General features: G+C 37.8%; 1 protein-coding gene and 1 non-coding gene across 2 annotated transcripts in view; one reads left to right on the top strand and one right to left on the bottom strand.

The window, feature by feature from the left end:
* The first annotated feature begins 12,251 nt into the window (after nt 1–12,251).
* Nucleotides 12,252–18,935, top strand: part of LOC117132750 (serine-rich adhesin for platelets-like) — a 44,666-nt gene continuing 37,982 nt past the window's right edge. The window contains exon 1 of the mRNA XM_033287681.1: nt 12,252–14,203. The gene's annotated coding sequence lies outside the window, so the exon portion shown is untranslated. The remainder of the gene's footprint in view (nt 14,204–18,935) is intronic.
* LOC117133142 lies at nt 16,082–16,188 on the bottom strand. The gene has a single exon (XR_004456983.1). It is a non-coding gene; the product is annotated as a small nucleolar RNA R71 (small nucleolar RNA).

The following is an 18,935-nucleotide window of genomic DNA, read 5'->3' as shown; positions in this document are numbered from 1 at the left end:
TTTTAATGTATTATTTTTCAGATCTATTTTTTTTTGATAAAGTAGACTTCATTTGAAATCTACTTAAAACTTACGGCTGGTAGACTTCAAATGAAGTCTACTAGCCTTGACTTTTAAGCATATTTCATTAGAAGTTTACTCAAATATGATTTTAATTTTTTTCTTATTTTTCAAAATTTTATTTTATTTTGCAGGTATTCTCTTCCAATGTTTTCAAATCATCTTCCCAAAAATGTAAGCTTTCCATATATTCATTATAAGATATTTTGTGTTTATAATGAACTAAATTTATAGATTCATACATTATCTTTTTGCTTTGTTACAAGGATGACAAAAAACCATTTTTGAAATATTTTCAAGAACAAAGTATTTTCAAATTTTCTAAATGCACACTTTTAGATATGAAATTTTTTCATTAGTGTAGACTTCAACTAAAGTCTACTAAACAATAACTTTACGTAGACTTAATAAAAAGTCTACTAAAATATGATTTCATTTTTTATCTTATGTTTTTCTCATAACTCTATCTTATTTTGCAGGTACTTTTTCCAAGACTTTATTTGAAGCATCAAGATTATGAAAAATCAAACATACTCAAGAATACTTTTTAATATATTGCTCTGTAATAACTTTCATAATAAAATATTAATTTTTAAATAATTTTTTAATGCATAATCTATAAACATTGTATTCATTTTTAGTTGTTTTCACTTGTATGATATTATTAATTTTTTTGTTAGATATCAATTTTTTCACAAGATCTAACCAACCAAACAAGTAAAACCACCATAAGCTAAAATAATAACTAACACACATGTGAGAAGAAGAAAATCTATACAAAATTTTCTCAAAAATTTTCAAGAATAACACTAATCAAAACAATTTGCAATAAGTATCAAGTGTATAATTATAACACATTAAATTGTGAAATTCATCCAAGACCATTAAAATTTTACTAACATACACTGTAAAATAATTAAATTATGAAAAAATATGATCAATAATACACAAATACACTTTTAATAGAATTTACGACGTAGACTTCAACTGCAGTCTACATTTGTAGATTTACAAAAATGTCTACACTTATTATTTAACATATAGTTAATCCAAAAAATTTTAGTGTATTGGCGCAGGCTTGATACACAAAGGCGTACAAAGTGTGTCTTAGATAACTCGATCAAGTTCCGTACTTGTCGATTATTCGTGACAGGCATAAGAGGAGTATATTCCTATTCGGAGTCATTTGTTTTAAATGATGTTTGGTAAGGAATAGGTTAGCACCATCTTTTCAATTTTGTTGTCCAGATCATAATCTTCTTGTGTCATTTCAAGAAGTTTACCATGTGTACAGCCATCATGCACAAGGAACATTCTTCAACATTTCTGATTCTTCATCCTTTTCGAATATTTTGTCACCCAAAATGTCTTTGGCCCATGCTTCACACTCGATCTAAGTTTCCAACCACATCCTTGAACACGACACTTAGCCACATACAGAGTTTTTGTTGTCTTATATGCTGAAAATGTAAATTTATATTCCACAGTCACCGACTTCAGCTTTGAAACAAGCTCAGCCTTACTAGCAAAACTATAAACGAAGACTTAGACATACGTCTACAATTATTAGCTAACAACATTGTCAAATCAAATGAATTATACCTTCATAATTATAAAAAAAAATTCTTTTCAAAATCACTCAAACCCATTAGGATTAACTAACACACACTGTCAAACAAAAAAAACTAGAAAATTTTTAATGAATAATACACAAATTCACATTTTTATAGATTTTTCTATGAAGACTTAATATTTAGTCTCTGAAGATGTTGACGTTCTTTTCAGTTTACAAACGTAGACTGTCAAATAGGTCTACTCTTTGGGTTGGTTTTTGCAATTGACCATTTTACGGGTTGCTTTCTATAGTTGAATAAAAGTTGTAATTTTGTACATGTAGACTTTCATTTTAGTCTACAATTTAAAAATGTTACTTTTTGCAATTGACCAAAATTCATCCAAGATTTGACTTTCAGAACTAGACTTCATATGCAGTCTATATGTTTGAATTTTTTTGAAAGAGGTTAGTTTTGCAATTGACCAAGTTTGACTTCAAATCAGTAGATTAAAATGAACGTTTACGGGTGTGTAGACTTCTTGTGAAGTCTACTCTCAAATCCGACGGGTTGGTTTTGCATTTGACCAAAATAAAAAAGTAGACTTTGTACGCAGTCTACATTTTTTTTTAAGATAAGAAGACTGCATATGAAGTCTACAATTTAATAAATTTTTGATTGCTTTTTAAACTTTTTGGTCAAACACAAAACTAACCTATTCCACGAAGTCAAACTTTTGGTCAAATGCAAAACTAACCTTTTATAGACTTCGTTGGCAGTCTACATTTTGTAGACTTCCGTTGAAGTCTATTTTGAAAAGTCAAAGTTCGGTCAAATGAAAAACTAACCTCTTTTAGGTAGACGTCTTAGTAAATCTACCGAAAGTTTTATTTTTGTTGTCAAAGGTAAAGACGGAGACTACTGGGAAAGTCTGCGTTAGAAAAAAAAATTTGTCTGGTCAATTGCAAAACTAACCCGTGTGTTGACAAATAGACTGCATCGTAAGTCTCCACGGAGGCGTAGACATACAAAACAGTCTACCGTCGCGACACAGATCTGAAAAAGAACAAAAACCATGTAAATTGTTACATTTTTCATGTGTAAAGCTCGTTTCCAACCTTTTCAACCATCCAAACTCCAAATATGAGCAAAAAGAAGCATCTTTAACGATTCACTAATGAAGAAACTCGAAAATATGAAGTTTGTGATTATGAAAATGATAGTTATGAGAGTTTTTTAGATGGAAATGTAGAGGAGATGAGAGGAAATGAAGTTTTTTGGGTTATAATGAGAAAAAAGTGGTTGAAAATTGAATTCTAGAGTTTTAGAGCTCAAAAATGGTGGTTCATGGTGGTTGGAAAAATTGATGATGATGGCATTTTTGTAAATAAGAAGAAATGGTTAGGGTGTATTTGATTTTTTGCTAATTTCGAAATTAATAAAAAAATAAATAAAAATGGCAATTTTGTGAATAATTCAAAAACATAAGGATAGTATGGAAATTTTATTGATGAATAGTATGGACAAAAAAAAAAGGGGTTGGTTTTGGGTTTGACTTGAAAATATGGGTTGGTTTTGAAAAACACCCAAAATTTAATCATATCTCTTATTCTAGTACTAGATTCTAGATGTTGATTTACTAGTTTATTCAAAATAGAATTGTGAAGTTTACATCACAGATATCTTCATCTAACTCGATTTTGTTTCCAACTAGAAACCAACATCTTTTAGAACACTGTATAGTATATGAACAAGTTTCTTGATAGGCTGCTGGTTTTGAAAATAAGGCCAAAAAGAGACAGTTGACAAGAGAAGAAGAGCAGAAGAAACTAAGAAACCTTGTGCTTTGAATAATTTTCTTTTCAAAGTTATAAAAGTCAAACTAATAAAATAGTGGAAACATCCAAAATGCTCTTTTCTGGTTCTTATTGATGCTCGTATAGTAATTTACTCTAAGGTGGAACCCATATTAAATTTTAGGTGACACAATTAACTATTAAGGATTTACCAACTGACCAATCAATTCTGGTCTTTCTTATTGATTGGCACTTTACATCGATTTTTGGAAACATATGAGGTCATTAGATATCAAAACTTTTATTAAATAAGATAAACAAACAAACAATTATTTAAAGAGTGGATAAGTCCAAAACAGGTCTATATACGACTTGTAGAGGGCAATGTAGACAATTTCAAATATCAACGACGGAAGAAGAAGGTAACACTGATGATTACACTTTCCCATCAATATAATTTTAGTATTAGTTAATTTGGACCTCCTGTGATTGAACTGAACGAGATGTTTTTTTCGTTTTGGCAACGAATATTCGGTTGAGAATTTGCACTCCCTACACACAAAATCCACCATATTTGCATTCCATACATTATTTCCCCCCAATTTTCTTCCCCCCATCATTACCATTTTCCCCCTATTATATGATATTCCACCTTGTTTAGTATATTGAGCTAATTTGCTCTATTCGGTTTTCATAAATTTGACATGCTGTATATTCTTTCCGTTTCATAAAAATAGATTTTTTAACGTTTTCACATATATTTAAAAAACAAATTAAATTAATATAATAAATGTATCATTTTCTGTAATTTTTAATTTTCAATATCTTTTAACCAATAGTAATTCAATAAAATCAATTAATTTTTTTGAAGTTTATATTTTTTCATAAAAAACATAAAATATATATCTTTGTGAAACAATTTTTTTTCTAAATATATCTTTTTAAAACCGATGGAGTATATAACAAATTCTATAAACAAGAATCACTCAAAAAAAAAAAAAAGAATCACCACAATTAGGATTAACCATTACACGTTAACTCACTTCCAGGACTAAATCATTGATAATTCGACAAAATGACATATTTTTGATGATTTTTTTTTTTGAAAAATATTTTTAGTGGATTTCCGATAATTCATCAGAATTAGTGTTCAGAACGAAGATTCAGCAAAAAAGAATCTGATAAACATATTGTTAAATTTTTGATGAATTTTTGTTATAGTTAATTCGACCATATGATATTGGGCTCCATCTCACAAACTATACATCATGCTGCGAGCATCTATCGAAGACAGGTTCTTAGTAATACCATGCATGCTTATGTGCTAAACTGTATCAAAGCATTATTATTCAAACATATAATTCACATTAGAAGGAAAACAAATACCACAAATAAAATAACATATTAGTTTTTTATTAGTGAATAAAACACTATTTACAGAATTATTATCAAATTTATTTGTTATACTTTTTTGTTCTCAATATTGATGCATATAGTAACTACAATATTATCTTGTTTTCGTAGGTATTTCATTAATGGTTTTCATATTTCCCTTTCAAAAATATATGTTAAAGATTTATATAATTTAAATGTGTATTTTGTGTTTATATCCAAATAAGGTTATAGATTTAAACTCTAAGTGTATATTTTGCTACAATTTTATCATATTAATTCTGTTTTTGAAGTTTTTCAAATTAAAAACTAATGTTTTCTAAATCTAAAAATTTTTATATATGAAATATACGTTACAGTAGACTTCTAGTTAAAATTTAAGGCTAGTAGCTTCAATTCACTTGTGAGAAAAAATTGAAATTTAATCATACTTGATAAAAAGTCTACTAAACTCTGATTTTAAATATTTTGTCTTATTTTTCTCATAATTTTATCTTATTTTATATGTATTCTCTTCCATGGTTTTCATCATCTCCTCCCACAAATGTAAGATCTATAGATTTTAAATACGTATTTTTGTGTTTATATTCAAGTAGAGTTATAGATTAAAACTTTATGATTTTGCTTTGCTACTATTTTACCTTACAAGTTATATTATTTTACTTTTTCATATCTAAAAATTATTCGTTATAGTAGACTTCTAAATTATTATTTTTAAGCAGACTTCTAACTTCTGATAAAGTCTACTAAAATGATTTTAGAATTTTTTTCTTCTTATGTTTTTCTCATAATTTTATTTTATTTTTCATCTCATCCTCCTAAAAATGTAAGATTTATAATTTTAGACCTATAAATTTGAAATGTGTATTTTGTATTTATATTCAAATAAAATTATAGACTAAAACTCTATGTTTTTGATATTTTAGCTTATATATTTTATATTTGAAGCTATTTTCACATTTTTTAAATGTACATATTAAATCTGAAAATTATCTGATACATTAGACTTTTAATGAAGTCTATTTAAAAGTTAAGGCTAGTAGACTTCAAAAACGACTAAACCATAAGTTTTTAGTAGATTTCATTTGAAATCTACTAAAATATGATTTTATTTTTTTGTATTATGTTTAATTTTATGTTATTTTGTAGTTATTTTCTTATATGCTTTTCCATCTCTCCCCCCCCCCAATATAATATTTAAAATTTTATTTGTTAAATCTGTATTTTGTGTTTATATTCAAATATTTGCAACTATTTTTCCTCAAAAATATAATTTGAAGTTTTTTTCATATTTAAATCTATTTTCAATTTTTTTAAAATGTACATATTTTTCAGATCTGAATATTATATAATACAGCAAACTACATGTGAAATCTGTTATATACAGACTTCATCTAAAATATGCTATGAAAATAAAAAATTTGGTCAAATGCAAAACTAACCTTATATATTTAGACTTTTCTATAAGTCTACTAATTCTTTTTTAAAGGTAAAGGCGTATATTTCTACTGAAGTTTGCGGTGTACAAAAAACAAATAGTCAATTGCAAAATTAAATACATACATACAACATAGTAAGTCTATGAATAAGCATAGACATATAGAGAAGTCCACTGTCACTACAAGGATCTGAATATTATGTAAAAGTTACATTTTCCAATGTAAGCTCATTTCCAGACTTTTATACTTTGCAATCTTTGGATATCAGCAAAATAAAAGAAGGTTTGATGTTTCTTATGGAAGAATCACCAAATGAAAGTTGTGTTTTTTGAAAATAAGTTATGACTTTTGAGAGTAGATGAAACTGGAGTGGAAATGATAGGAAAAAAAGTGTAGAAGATTCGATCGCCTCTTGCTTCGTATCAACTTGATTGATTCTCTGTTCTAACGCTTTTCTTCGTGTTCGTTTCTCTCAGGTACTCTCACGGTTGATCAGATCGCGCCTCCGTTCACTCGTGTGTATAACCATAGAAGAATGAAAGCAAGAAAGTAAGCGTAAGGCACAAGCAAGTTTTAGAGTTCCCTGTCAATGGACTAGGTACATCTCCTTCAGGATCGGGACCTGGTAATTCACTATCTCCTTTGTGTTTATAGTGTTTACAGAAGCTCAGCCCTCTAGCTAACAATGGATGAATCTCGTAACAGAGAACTGGCGATGAAGAAGAAGATCAAGGTTGTTACGTAACAACCTTATCCTTTTCTTATAAAGAGTAAGCGACTTCCTCTTGGGCCTGCTTCCTTTATTTCTCCCCGAGGCCCATCTCCTTACTGCTTCTCTTAACTCTTGTAGGTTGCGCTTTGGGCTCAAGCCCATCTGAAGACGTCGAGCTGGATCACACACCATTTTCTCACAATCTCCACCTTGGTGTGCGACTCCACCGACGACTCGCAATCCGACCATCGAAAGTGCTCAGCCATGTCTTCCTGCTCCGACAGACCTCTTACACGCCTTTCGAATGTTCCCGATCCTGGTTCTAGCCTTGTTTGTCCTCACTCCTTCGCTTGTATTTCTTCAGCGAACCTTCAGGCCTTTTCCACTAGTCTCTCTGACTTCCGAGACTCAATTCGGCTCCTCCGTCACCTTCTCAGTTCCAAAGGTGACCAGCGACCTTCTTGCTCAAGCTTCCAGTAGCTTCAGACGAGTAAGGCACCCGCTGAACTTCTCTACTGGTAAGGTTTTAGTTAACATATCTGCTGGATTGATTGACGTGTGTATCTTTAGAACCTTTGCCACTCCATCTGCTATGATCTCCCGTATGAAATTATACTTCACTGCCATGTGCTTAGATCTTTCTCTGTAGACAAAATTCTTCGATAGGTAGATCGCACTTTGAGAATCGCAGTGAACTTCAATCTCTCCTGTACTTAGCTTCAACTCTTCGCAAATACCCTTTAACCAAATTCCTTCTCTGATTGCCTCAGATAATGACATGTATTCAGCTTCCGTAGTGGACAGTGCGATGACTTTGAGCAGCGAGGACCTCCAGCTCACTGTGTTTCCTCCTACAGTGAAGACGTAGCTCGCAATTGATCTCCTCTTGTCCAAATCTGCTGCATAATCAGAGTCGCAATATCCTCTGACCTCGAACTTCTCATCCTTCATGAAAGTTAAGTTTAAATCCAAAGCTCCCTTTACATATCGCATTATCCATTTAACTGCTAACCAATGATCCTTTCCAGGTTTGCTCATGAACCGACAAACCATTCCAACCGCGTAAGCAAGGTCAGGCCTAGAACCAACCATTGCATACATGAGGCTTCCTACTGCGCTGGTGTACGGTATGTCTTCCATACCTCTCGTCTGCTCTGCCTCATCATCCTGAGTTACAGATTTTAGTTTAAACTGTGACCCAAGCGGCGTACTTACTGCTCTGCACTCATCCATTCCAAAGGTCTTCAAAACCTTCTTTAGATAGTCCTTCTGTGATAGAACTAGAGAACAACTAGCTCTGTTTCTTAGAATATCCATTCCTAAGATCTTCCTCGCGGGCCCTAGATCCTTCATTTCAAACTCCGTGCTTAGTTGGTCTTTCAGTCTTTGAATCTTACTCTTCTGCTTAGCTGCTATTAGCATGTCGTCAACGTAGATTAACAAGTAGACCATATCTTCTACTGTTGATCCTTTCATGTACACACATGGATCGTATTCACTCCTCCTGTAGTCTTGTTTCATCATAAAGGTGTCAAACCTATGATTCCATTCCCTTGGTGACTGCTTAAGTCCGTAGAGTGATTTCTTCAGGAGACATACCATCTTTTCTTTTCCTTTCTCGACGTATCCCTCCGGTTGATCCATGTAGATCCTTTCTTTTAGTACTCCATGTAGAAATGCTGTCTTCACGTCGAGTTGTTCTAGCTCTAGATCATAGTTTACCACAGCTGAGAGGAGTATGCGAATAGAAACTTGTTTCACCACCGGTGCAAACACATCATTGTAATCTATTCCTTCTATCTGCGCATACCCCTTTGCCACTAGCCTGCCCTTATACCTCGGTGGCTCAACTCCTGGAATCTCAGGCTTTAGCTTATAAATCCACTTACAGCCGATAACTTTCTGGTTCTTTGGTCTTTCTACAAGAATCCAAGTTTCATTCTTCTCCAGAGATATCATTTCTTCATCTGATGCTCCTGTCCAAAGCCTCCAGTCTTTGCTTCGTCTTGCTTCTGCATAGCTTCTTGGTTCTTCTAGTTCCAAATCTTCAGCACTAGACAAAGCATATGCCAAGTAATCCGCATCTTCGAACTTCGAAGGTGGTTTAATAATCCTTCTTTCTCTGTCCCTTGCTAGTAAGTAATTATCTAGCTCCTGTGTCTGAGTTTCTTCTGTCTCAGAGTCTGATTCCGATCCCAACTCTTCTTCTGTTGTCTCCTGAACTTTGGGGGTTTGTGTCTCGTCAACTCCACCTGAATTTGAACTTTCTTCTTCTTCAAATTCTTCTAGCTTGCTACTGAAAGTAACTCTCTTCTTTGTTGGTGTTGACTCTGTTTCTCTGTGTATCACTTCCTGATCTTTCATCTTCTCTAGATCCTTGAAGAATCTATCTTCGTTAAATACTACATCTTTAGTAATAACCACCTTTTCTTCTTCAAGTAGCCACACGCGATATCCCTTTGTTCCTTGTGCGTACCCTAAGAAGATTCCTCTTGCGGCTCTTGGGTTAATCTTCTCCTTTACTTGATGCACATATGATATGCAACCAAAACTCCTCAAGTGACCATACTCTGGATCTCTCCCCATCCATCTTGCCTCTGGTACTTCGAAGTCGATGGATGCATTAGGTGATAGGTTTATCAGATATACAGCTGTTGAGGCTGCTTCTGCCCAGTAGCTTCCATCTAAACCTGACTCATTTAGCATTGCTCTGACCCTGTCCATTATTGTGCGATTCATCCTTTCTGAAACCCCATTCTGCTGTGGAGTGTATGGACACGTCTTGTGGCGTTTGATTCCAGACTCCTTGCATAGCTTGTCCATCTTCTGATTGCAGAATTCTAGTCCGTTGTCAGTCCTCAAGCATTTTATCCTCTTTCCTGTTTGATTTTCTACAAGTAGTTTCCAATCTGCAAAATAGGTAAACACTTCATCTTTAGTTTTGAGGAAAAATATCCAAACCTTTTTAGAAAAATCATCAGTTAGAGTTAGGAAGTAATGAGCCCCTGATAAGCTCTCTGTTGTTGTTGGAGATCCCCAGAGATCAGTATGAACATATTCCAGGACTTCTTTGGTGGTATGTTTGGCTCTTTTGAATCGTTGCTTGTGAGATTTTCCCATTGCGCATGCCTCGCAGAACTCTAACTTCCCAATCTCTTCCTTTCTAATGAGCCCCCTCCTTGCTAATGTTTCCATTGATCTGTGATTCATGTGAGCTAACCGCGTGTGCCATCTCTTTGTTAGATCCACTGTTTCTTTTGAGAGGACCTTCTTCTCTCCTTTATAGAAGTGAATCATGTAGTTTTGTCCCTTGTAGCTACATCCTGATTGCTCTAGTTGACCGTAGGAGATTAGATTTCTCTCCATTTCCGTAATGTACCTCACGTTGCTTAGAGTAACCATTGATCCGTCTAGATTATCAATGGTTATCTTTCCCATTCCACGAACCATACAATATGTATTGTTTCCCATCATGACTTTGTTACCATCAAATTCTTCAAACTCTGATAACAGCTCTTTCCTAGGGGTGATGTGAAATGTACACTCTGAGTCCAGGACCCACTCGTCTTGTGACACAGTTAGACTTGCTGTTAGTGCCACTGGTCCTGGTAGATTTGTGGCAACATTTGCTGATCCTTGAGGTCTTTCATTTAGAGCAAGCTTCTTCCTTTCTGGGCAGTCTCTTTTCCAGTGACTGTCGCTTCCGCATATCCAACAAGTCTTGTCATTTTTCCCGTTGGACTTGCCTCTAGACTTCGACCTAAATTTGTTTCCAAACTTGTTGTGCCACGGCTTGTTTCCTCTAGAGTCGTTCCTTGTTGTAGACCTCCCTCTTGACTCAGTGTATAACCCTTCTGATGTCTTTCCTTTCGAGTTTCCTCCCTTCTGCTTCAACTCCACCTCTTTGGAGTAAGCGGCTGTTATGACTTCGTTTACTGTCAGGGTGTCTCTTCCTGTTCCATACTGTAAGGTGTGGACGAGTTGCTCATATGCTGATGGCAGTCCTGATAGCAACTGGATCGCTTGATCTTCATCTGAAATGTCGATCTTGATACTGGCTAAATCTGCGACCAACTTCAAGAACTGATCAAAGTTTTCTTCCATAGGTTTCTCCTCCTCCATCTTGAAGCAAGAAAATTTCTTCTTCAAGTATATTCTGTTTGGCAGTGACTTCGTCTGATAGTCCCTCTCTAATGCCTTCCACATTCCTAGAGCTGTAGGTTCGTTCATGATTTTCCTCAAAATCACATCGCTTAAGCAAATGCTGAGTAAACTTCGAACTCGCAAGTCTTTCTCTGCCATCTTAGGATCCTTCTTTACATCCTCTTCTTCCTCTTGTTTCCCATCTACTGTTGTAGTGTCTCTTCTTCTTTCAAGGCTGATAGTAAGCCCTGGATCTCGAGCTGAGCCAGCATCTTGAACTTCCAGAGTCCAAAGTCTCCTTTACAATTCAAACTTTTCGATCTCAAATTTTCCTCGCGTTGGGTCCATCTTGTTTCGCTGCAAGTTTCCTTGTCTTCTGTTACCTGCAGATAACTCAACGACAGCTCCACAGCAAACTCCCAACAATCACAGTATCAATCCTCTATTCTCTCGAGAAAGATGAGTTTGTTCTTGAAACTTTCTTTATCGAGCGAGATCTCTAGTTATTGATCGATCCTTGTGTCGATCTTGACTCCTTCCTTTATAACACCTCCTCGCCCCGTCGTCCACCCTCGGATCTTCCTCTATAGCTCTAACCAGAGCTCTGATACCAATTGTAGAAGATTCGATCGCCTCTTGCTTCGTATCAACTTGATTGATTCTCTGTTCTAACGCTTTTCTTCGTGTTCGTTTCTCTCAGGTACTCTCACGGTTGATCAGATCGCGACTCCGTTCACTCGTGTGTATAACCGTAGAAGAATGAAAGCAAGAAAGTAAGCGTAAGACACAAGCAAGTTTTAGAGTTCCCTGTCAATGGACTAGGTACATCTCCTTCAGGATCGGGACCTGGTAATTCACTATCTCCTTTGTGTTTATAGTGTTTACAGAAGCTCAGCTCTCTAGCTAACAATGGAGGAATCTCGTAACAGAGAGCTGGCGATGAAGAAGAAGATCAAGGTTGTTACGTACCAACCTTATCTTTTTCTTATAAAGAGTAAGCGACTTCCTCTTGGGCCTGCTTCCTTTATTTCTCCCCAAGGCCCATCTCCTTGCTGCTTCTCTTAACTCTTGTAGGTTGCGCTTTGGGCTCAAGCCCATCTGAAGACGTCGAGCTGGATCACACACCATTTTCTCACAAAAAGTTTTTTTGGTGTAGAGTGGAAAAAAGAAGATTAAAATTCAATGTTTGAGCTTTAAGAGCTCTAAATTGGTTGGTCATGTTTGTTGAAGAAATTGATGATTGTGTCACTGTTGTAAATAAAAAATGGTTTAGGTGTTTATGGTTGGTATTCTAAAAACAAAAACAAATTAAATAATAATATCATTTTTGTAAATATTTGGAAGTTAAGGATTCTATAAGAAGAAAGTGACAAAATATAATAGATAAAGAAAATGTGTCTACTTACAACGATGAGAAAGACAAAAAAAGCGATAATAAAACGATTCCAATTTCTTCAATTTCTCGCCACTATCTGGGTGGTTGATGATGATATTGATAACAAAGGGTTGGTTTCCTCAGAAATCGGCCACGATGTTGTATATCCCCACGTTGTTTACAAGAGGCAATCGTGATGAAGTGGTTTCGAAGCAGTTCGCTCGGTGGGTTGAATGTGTATATACAGAAGAAAGAAAGGTTGGATTTTTATACATACCTTTCAACTCTCTTATCAAAATTCTTATACTGGCCCTAGAGATCTTTCATTTTTCTGAATTTGATGGCTTATAATATTCGGACAGCGTTACAAGACATAAACCTCGTTGCTGCAGATGCTCCATTTGTGTTGCCACCGGCAGTGGTACGTCAAGTCGAAGAAGAGAACATATTTATTCCGGTTGGGCGTCCAGTAATGCTGCATAAACAAAACCTAAGAGAAATTGTTGCATCGATGCCAATAAATTGGGGATTTGAGGATTTGGTTCGATGAAGAGTCATTGAAGGCAGACGATTTTAGTTCGTGTTTCTGTCTGAGGAAGCTATGGACACGGTGATCAGAAAGGACCTTGGGCGTTTTTCGGATTGTATGCTCGTGCTCCATAGATGGACTCCGCTAATAGATATGCAAATGTTAAACTACATTCCTTTATGGATCCAAATAAGAGAAATCCCACTCCAAATCATGAACCGAGAGGTTATTGTTCACATTTCTCGCTCTCTAGGAGAGTACATCCAAATGGATTACAATGAGGAGGTTGGTAGCCGTTTGGATTTTGTCAGGGTACGGGTACGGGTACAGTTGAATTGGAATGTCAATAATCCTCTTAAGTTTCAGAGGAATTTCCAATTCTCACCAGGTGTTAACACCCTTCGGAAACTCCAGTACGAGAGACTTTGCGGATTCTGTGAGACGTGTGGTATGATCACTGGGGACGATGATGCGGACATAGAGATCATTCCAAATCAAGCTGTTATCATTGAGGAGATTAATAAAGATGCAAATGAAAATGTAGCTGCTGGCGGTAATGTGGTTGACGGACAAAATGTGGAGGCAGAGATGCAAAACGTGAAGGCAGACGCTGAACCTGAGGATCCAGAGCAGGAAGAGTATGAAAGGAACATCAGGGAGATTGAGGAGGAAGCAGATGATGAGTATTTTTGGAGTGGAGAAGGAAAACATACTATGTTTTCTTCTGATGTGAATCGAGCTGAGATGTACAACCATCCCTATTTGTTTGGACAACATTTCCACAAGCCTAATGAAGACAAAGCAGGTTTAAAGCGGAAAGCTTGACTCACAAGCGATAATGGGAACACAATGAAGTTTTCTCAAGCTGAGAAGAGTGAAACAAGTGGAGCTCACAATGCCAAGCGTAAGAAGATAAATGGGGGTAGAGCATAGCGAAGAGAGCAGTGGTGATGGAACAGACATGTCTGAGTCTGGCAAGGTGTGAGGCGCGGTGGGCCCAGAACAACCTCTTCCACCTTGAGGACAGCCTGCTGGAACTGTCGAGGATTGGGCACAGACTTGACAGTTTGACGCCTGAAGGAGATAGACCGCAAATATCTCATGAACATCCTTTGTTTATCAGAAACAAAGCAACAAGATGATTATGTGCGTGATGTAGGAGCTCAGTTAGGATTTTCCAATTCAGTAGTCGTATCACCTGTAGGTTGATATATAGTGTTTTTGACACTATTGTGCATATGCTTCCCAATTGGTTTTCAAGTCTTTATCGAGTTTTTCTAGTTGTTTTGAGTCATTACAGGTCTTGAGTAGGCTAAAGAGTTGAAGGAAGGTGCATGAAGAAAGATGCAAGAATTGGAGTCATTTCCTCTCAGAGCAATCACGTGGAGCAGTCAGACGAGTGATCCCGTAGGAGCAATCATACGGTCAGACGGACTGATCCCGAAAATTATGGAAACTTGCATATCTTTGGAAGATTTACCCTAATCACCTTTCTTACCTCAGAAGTCGATGGTGCCTCCTTATAAGCGCCTCTTTCACTTGCTTTATTTCGTACGCTAGTCTTTGCAAGAGACCTAGACACCTTTTTACGATTTGCAATTGTAAGGGAGACGGCTACCTTTCTCGCCAAGAAGATTATCATGAACCCTATTTGTTTCTCTTTGAATTTTCATGCAGTATCATTCAGTTATTATGTCTTCGTTATCTTGCTCCATGACTGAGTAGTCAGTTGGCTTGTCTAGGGTTCTAGGATGTTAGTCGCATGAGCTAAACATAGATAAGCAATCTTATTGTGTCTTCATTTATTCAGTTCTTAATGCTTGCTTTAAACTGATCACTTATTGCTAGATCTAAGACTTAGTCTTCTCATTAACCGTGTTGTAGAACAGTTTGCGCATTTGGTAAATGAGTCTAGCATCCCTAGTCACGAAAGTAGATGCTAGGGTGCTAGATGAACCTATCGGACTTGATCTCTAAGGCTTGCGATCTACCTGGACCCAAGCGAGAGCTTAGGAGTCCGGTTTGATCCTGCAAAGGGAGCACTACCACGACAGTGGACTGTTGTATCTGAGTGTTCTAGATTGTGCTATCTTGTGCTCGAATAATTGTTTGGTTCAGTATTGACATCCGAGGTGAAACCCGAGACATCTCTTTTAATCCTTGATTTTATATTATTATAATTGTCATTCTCGTTTACTCTCAAAAACCAATCTTACACCCTCCTGAGTTTTAGCTTGGTAGAAAACTAATAGAATTAAAGTGTAGACTGGTCCTCTGGATTGAATCATAAATACTACAATAATCACTGTTAACTTGACAGTAAGAAATGTTCAGTTTTAGTGTATCAAGTTTTGGCGCCGTTGCGACGGGGACCAGAAATTTACCTTTGATTTTCGGTAATCTACTTAGTCTATAACATCTAACTTGCTTTACCCTTTTTCGTTGCAGCGAATGTTCCAGGTGCATGACCAGTAGGCATACTCGGAGAAACGCACAAGGAGAATTACATTCACTCACCAACGAACACCTCGCAAGGTTAGATAGACAGAACAGACAAAGGCCGACCAACACCATCATGGGTGATCACGGCATTCAGGATGATCTCACTGCGGCAATGGCGCTTATGCAACAACAAATGCAACAGACCATCAAAAATCAATAACAAGCTGCTCAGCAAGCAGCTGAACTCGCTGCACAGCAGCAAGGAGAGCCAGGTGCTCCCATCGGAGAACGGAATCTTCCGCGAAACTTTGCTACAGATCGCTCCGCCATAAATCCGCCTCCATGTACCCGACAAGACTACGAGATCAAGCCCGCTTTGATCAGTCTGGTACAGAAAAACATGTTTGGTGGTCTCTCTTCTGACATCCCAATGGACCACATTGAAAGCTTCGAGAGAGGCTGCAACTTCTCTCGCTCGAACGGAGTACCACCAGATTATGTCAAGTGCACCATGTTCCCATTCTCTCTAGAAGGGAAAGCCTCTCGCTGGCTACACTCTCTCCCGACCGGTTCCCTCACCACATGGGACCAGGTCCGATCAGCGTTCTTGAGCCACTTCTATCCCAAGTCAAAGACCGCTGCACTGAGGCACATAATATCCAACTTCAAGCAAAAATCCAACGAACCCTTTCATGAAGCTTGGGAGCGCTACAAGGAATATCAAAGAGAATGCCCCCACCATGGATTCGATAATGATTACATATTGGAGGTATTCTACGATGGAGTGACCTACGAGTTCGTAACACCTTGGATTCTTCGAGTAATGGAGACTTCATGACTCAGACAATGCCGGGAGCATTCGCACTGATTGAGAATATGGCATCAAGCTCGCTGAACAAGAACAAGGAACATGACTGCTCCAAAAGTGTGAGCAGTATTGATGATCTAGCTGCTAAGGTTGATCAGTTGCTTAAAAACAGTCAAAACCAAGTGTTCATTATGGAAGAAGCTGTTCCAGAGAAGAGTGTGGGTGATCTCACTTTGGATACCGAGGCTATCGACGATCAGCAAGAAGTGAGCTACGTGAATGGGCAAGGGTGGCAACTTAAAAACTACCATCCAAATCCCAATGCCAGGAACAACCCGCAGGTCTTCTGGCCCAAGCAAAACAAACCAGCTGAGAATGCGCAAGGAAACCAAGGACAATACCCTGGATATCAAAAGAACTACCAGCCTCGAGCCTTCTACTTGAACCAGCCGCAGAACAATCAATCCCAGAAACAGCAGAACACCCAGCAGACTGCACCTGCGACAACGAGTACTCCACAAGATGATGCAAGCGGTGTAACTGCCATGCTGCAACAATTTCTCCAGGGTCAACATATCCAGGGTAAAGCTCTGAACCAGGTCACCACGGACATAAATGCCAGGATGAATCATATGTTCAATGACCTGAGTACCAAGTATGACAACGTTGCTAGTCACATGAGGCAGATGGACATTCAGATTGCTCAGACTGCTGAGAACGTCAAGAGACAGCAAGGTACCCTCCCGGGTAAGACAGACAAGAACCCGAAGGAGGGAAACAGAGTACAGCTTAGAAGCGGAAGGAATCTACAAGAGAATGTTCCAAGGAGACTAACCACAGCAGAGAAAGGCAAGCAGAAGGAAGGCGAGCGGTCAACCACTGGCACTGCTCCCCTCGACACTGATGACGCGGAGCAAACACCTAAGACTGATCCATCGTCTGCTCCGAAACCCGCAGAGCAACCAACTGTGACTGCTCCCATGTGAGAATACACTTCGAAGGTTCCTTATCCTGTCCCAGATAAAAAGACTCGGAAGAACCGTGAGGAAACAAAGTGCAAAAAGATGCTGGAAGAGTTGACTGTAAAACTGTCTCTAGTGGATGCAATTCAAATGATACCTTCCATGAGCAGTCTAATGAAGGGGTTGATCTCAGGAAAGATATCGGGAGACAGTGAAATCATGATTGTCTCAAAGGAGTGTAGTGCAGTGCTTCAGAACAAACCAATCAAGAAATTAGATGATCCCGGAAGATTTGTTCTATCAGTGCATATTGGCAAGACTACTTTTGCCTGCTCCCTATGCGATTTGGGCTCAAGCGTCAACCTCATGCCTTACTCGGTAGCTAAACGGTTAGGTTTCACATCTTTCAAGCCGACTAGGATATCCCTGGTGTTCGCAGACAGATCAGTCAAGCTACCGGTGGGTATTTTAGAGGACCTTCAAGTAAAGGTGGGCATCACCTACATCCCAGCTGATTTCGTGGTCTTGGAAGTCGATGACTAGCCAAGAGACCCTCTCATTCTAGGGCGTCCCTTCCTATGCACAGCTGGTGCAATCATTGATGTTAGAAAAGGGAGGATTGTGGGAACCGAAATTCGCACTGTCGATTTCCATTTAAATAAGGAAACTAGGAAAACCCTAACTTCCCAGAGGACCCGGATATCTGTTAATTACCACACGTCAAGCAATCAGAACACGAGAATGACAACGATAAAAATAAGAAATCGAAAAAGAGAGCAAAGTAGATCTTATTCCGAATCTGCGTATGAGCGTTACAACAAGGTATAAGCCTGGGCTCGAGAGCTATCGGCGAGATTCCTAGTTCTAGCAACCCTAAGACGGCTAAACCTAATTGAGTCACAGCTCGAAATAACAAAAACGGAAAATTGCCTAAATCGCTCTAAGTGCTAAGTTTGCTCTGAAAAAGTTCCTCCTTCTGCTCCTCGCCTAGGACTCCTTATATACTAGCTCCAAGGTCGGTTTACGCTTTTACTCTTCTGCCCATAAGCCGTCATAGCATAAAAATGGAGATATTCCATTTTTCCCGATCTTCACAATTATCTTCAAAACTTCCGTATTTATCCGCGGAAACTTGACATTTATCCTTCCTCGTGGGCCAAGCGTGAACCATGCTGTGGTTCACGGGCTTTTGGTTAGGAAAAATCGTAGGATGGGCCTCGAGTCGTGTTTTAGGTCCCTTTGGGCCGTCTTCCGACTCGACACGTTTACTACGAGTTTTCCGCGGTTTCTAATCCGCGAAGTTTGATCGATGAATTAGAATAGTGGGAAACATGGACTGAGCTTGCTACGGTCTTCGGGAGATAGCATTCGAAGGTTTGACGAGAATGCAAGGACTGGTGTCGTATCGATGTTCGGAAAGGTTCAATCGCTACACAGCGACCGAACTTTGGCTCGAGCCCGGTTGAAGGACCCTAAGATCGGATTGCCCTCGACTGGATTCGTTTGGATATGAACTCCGGAAAGGAGAACTGATGGAACGTTGGGTCGCACAAGGGTTGCGGATGTTCCCTTGATATTCCCGACTTCAATGGCGCTTGATATGACTCACAAGTCCGCCAAGGAAGATCTCAAACTGGTTGCTTGATATGACTCACAAGACCAACTAGTTGAGAAGTGAATTGCTCGGATATGACTCACCAAGACAATCGAAAACAAGTTCTAAA

Source organism: Brassica rapa, chromosome A03 (genome assembly GCF_000309985.2).
Source record: "Brassica rapa cultivar Chiifu-401-42 chromosome A03, CAAS_Brap_v3.01, whole genome shotgun sequence".
Classification (NCBI taxonomy): domain Eukaryota; kingdom Viridiplantae; phylum Streptophyta; class Magnoliopsida; order Brassicales; family Brassicaceae; genus Brassica; species Brassica rapa.
The sequence above is the reverse complement of the archived record's forward strand: the minus strand, read 5'-3'. Positions and strand labels throughout refer to the sequence as shown.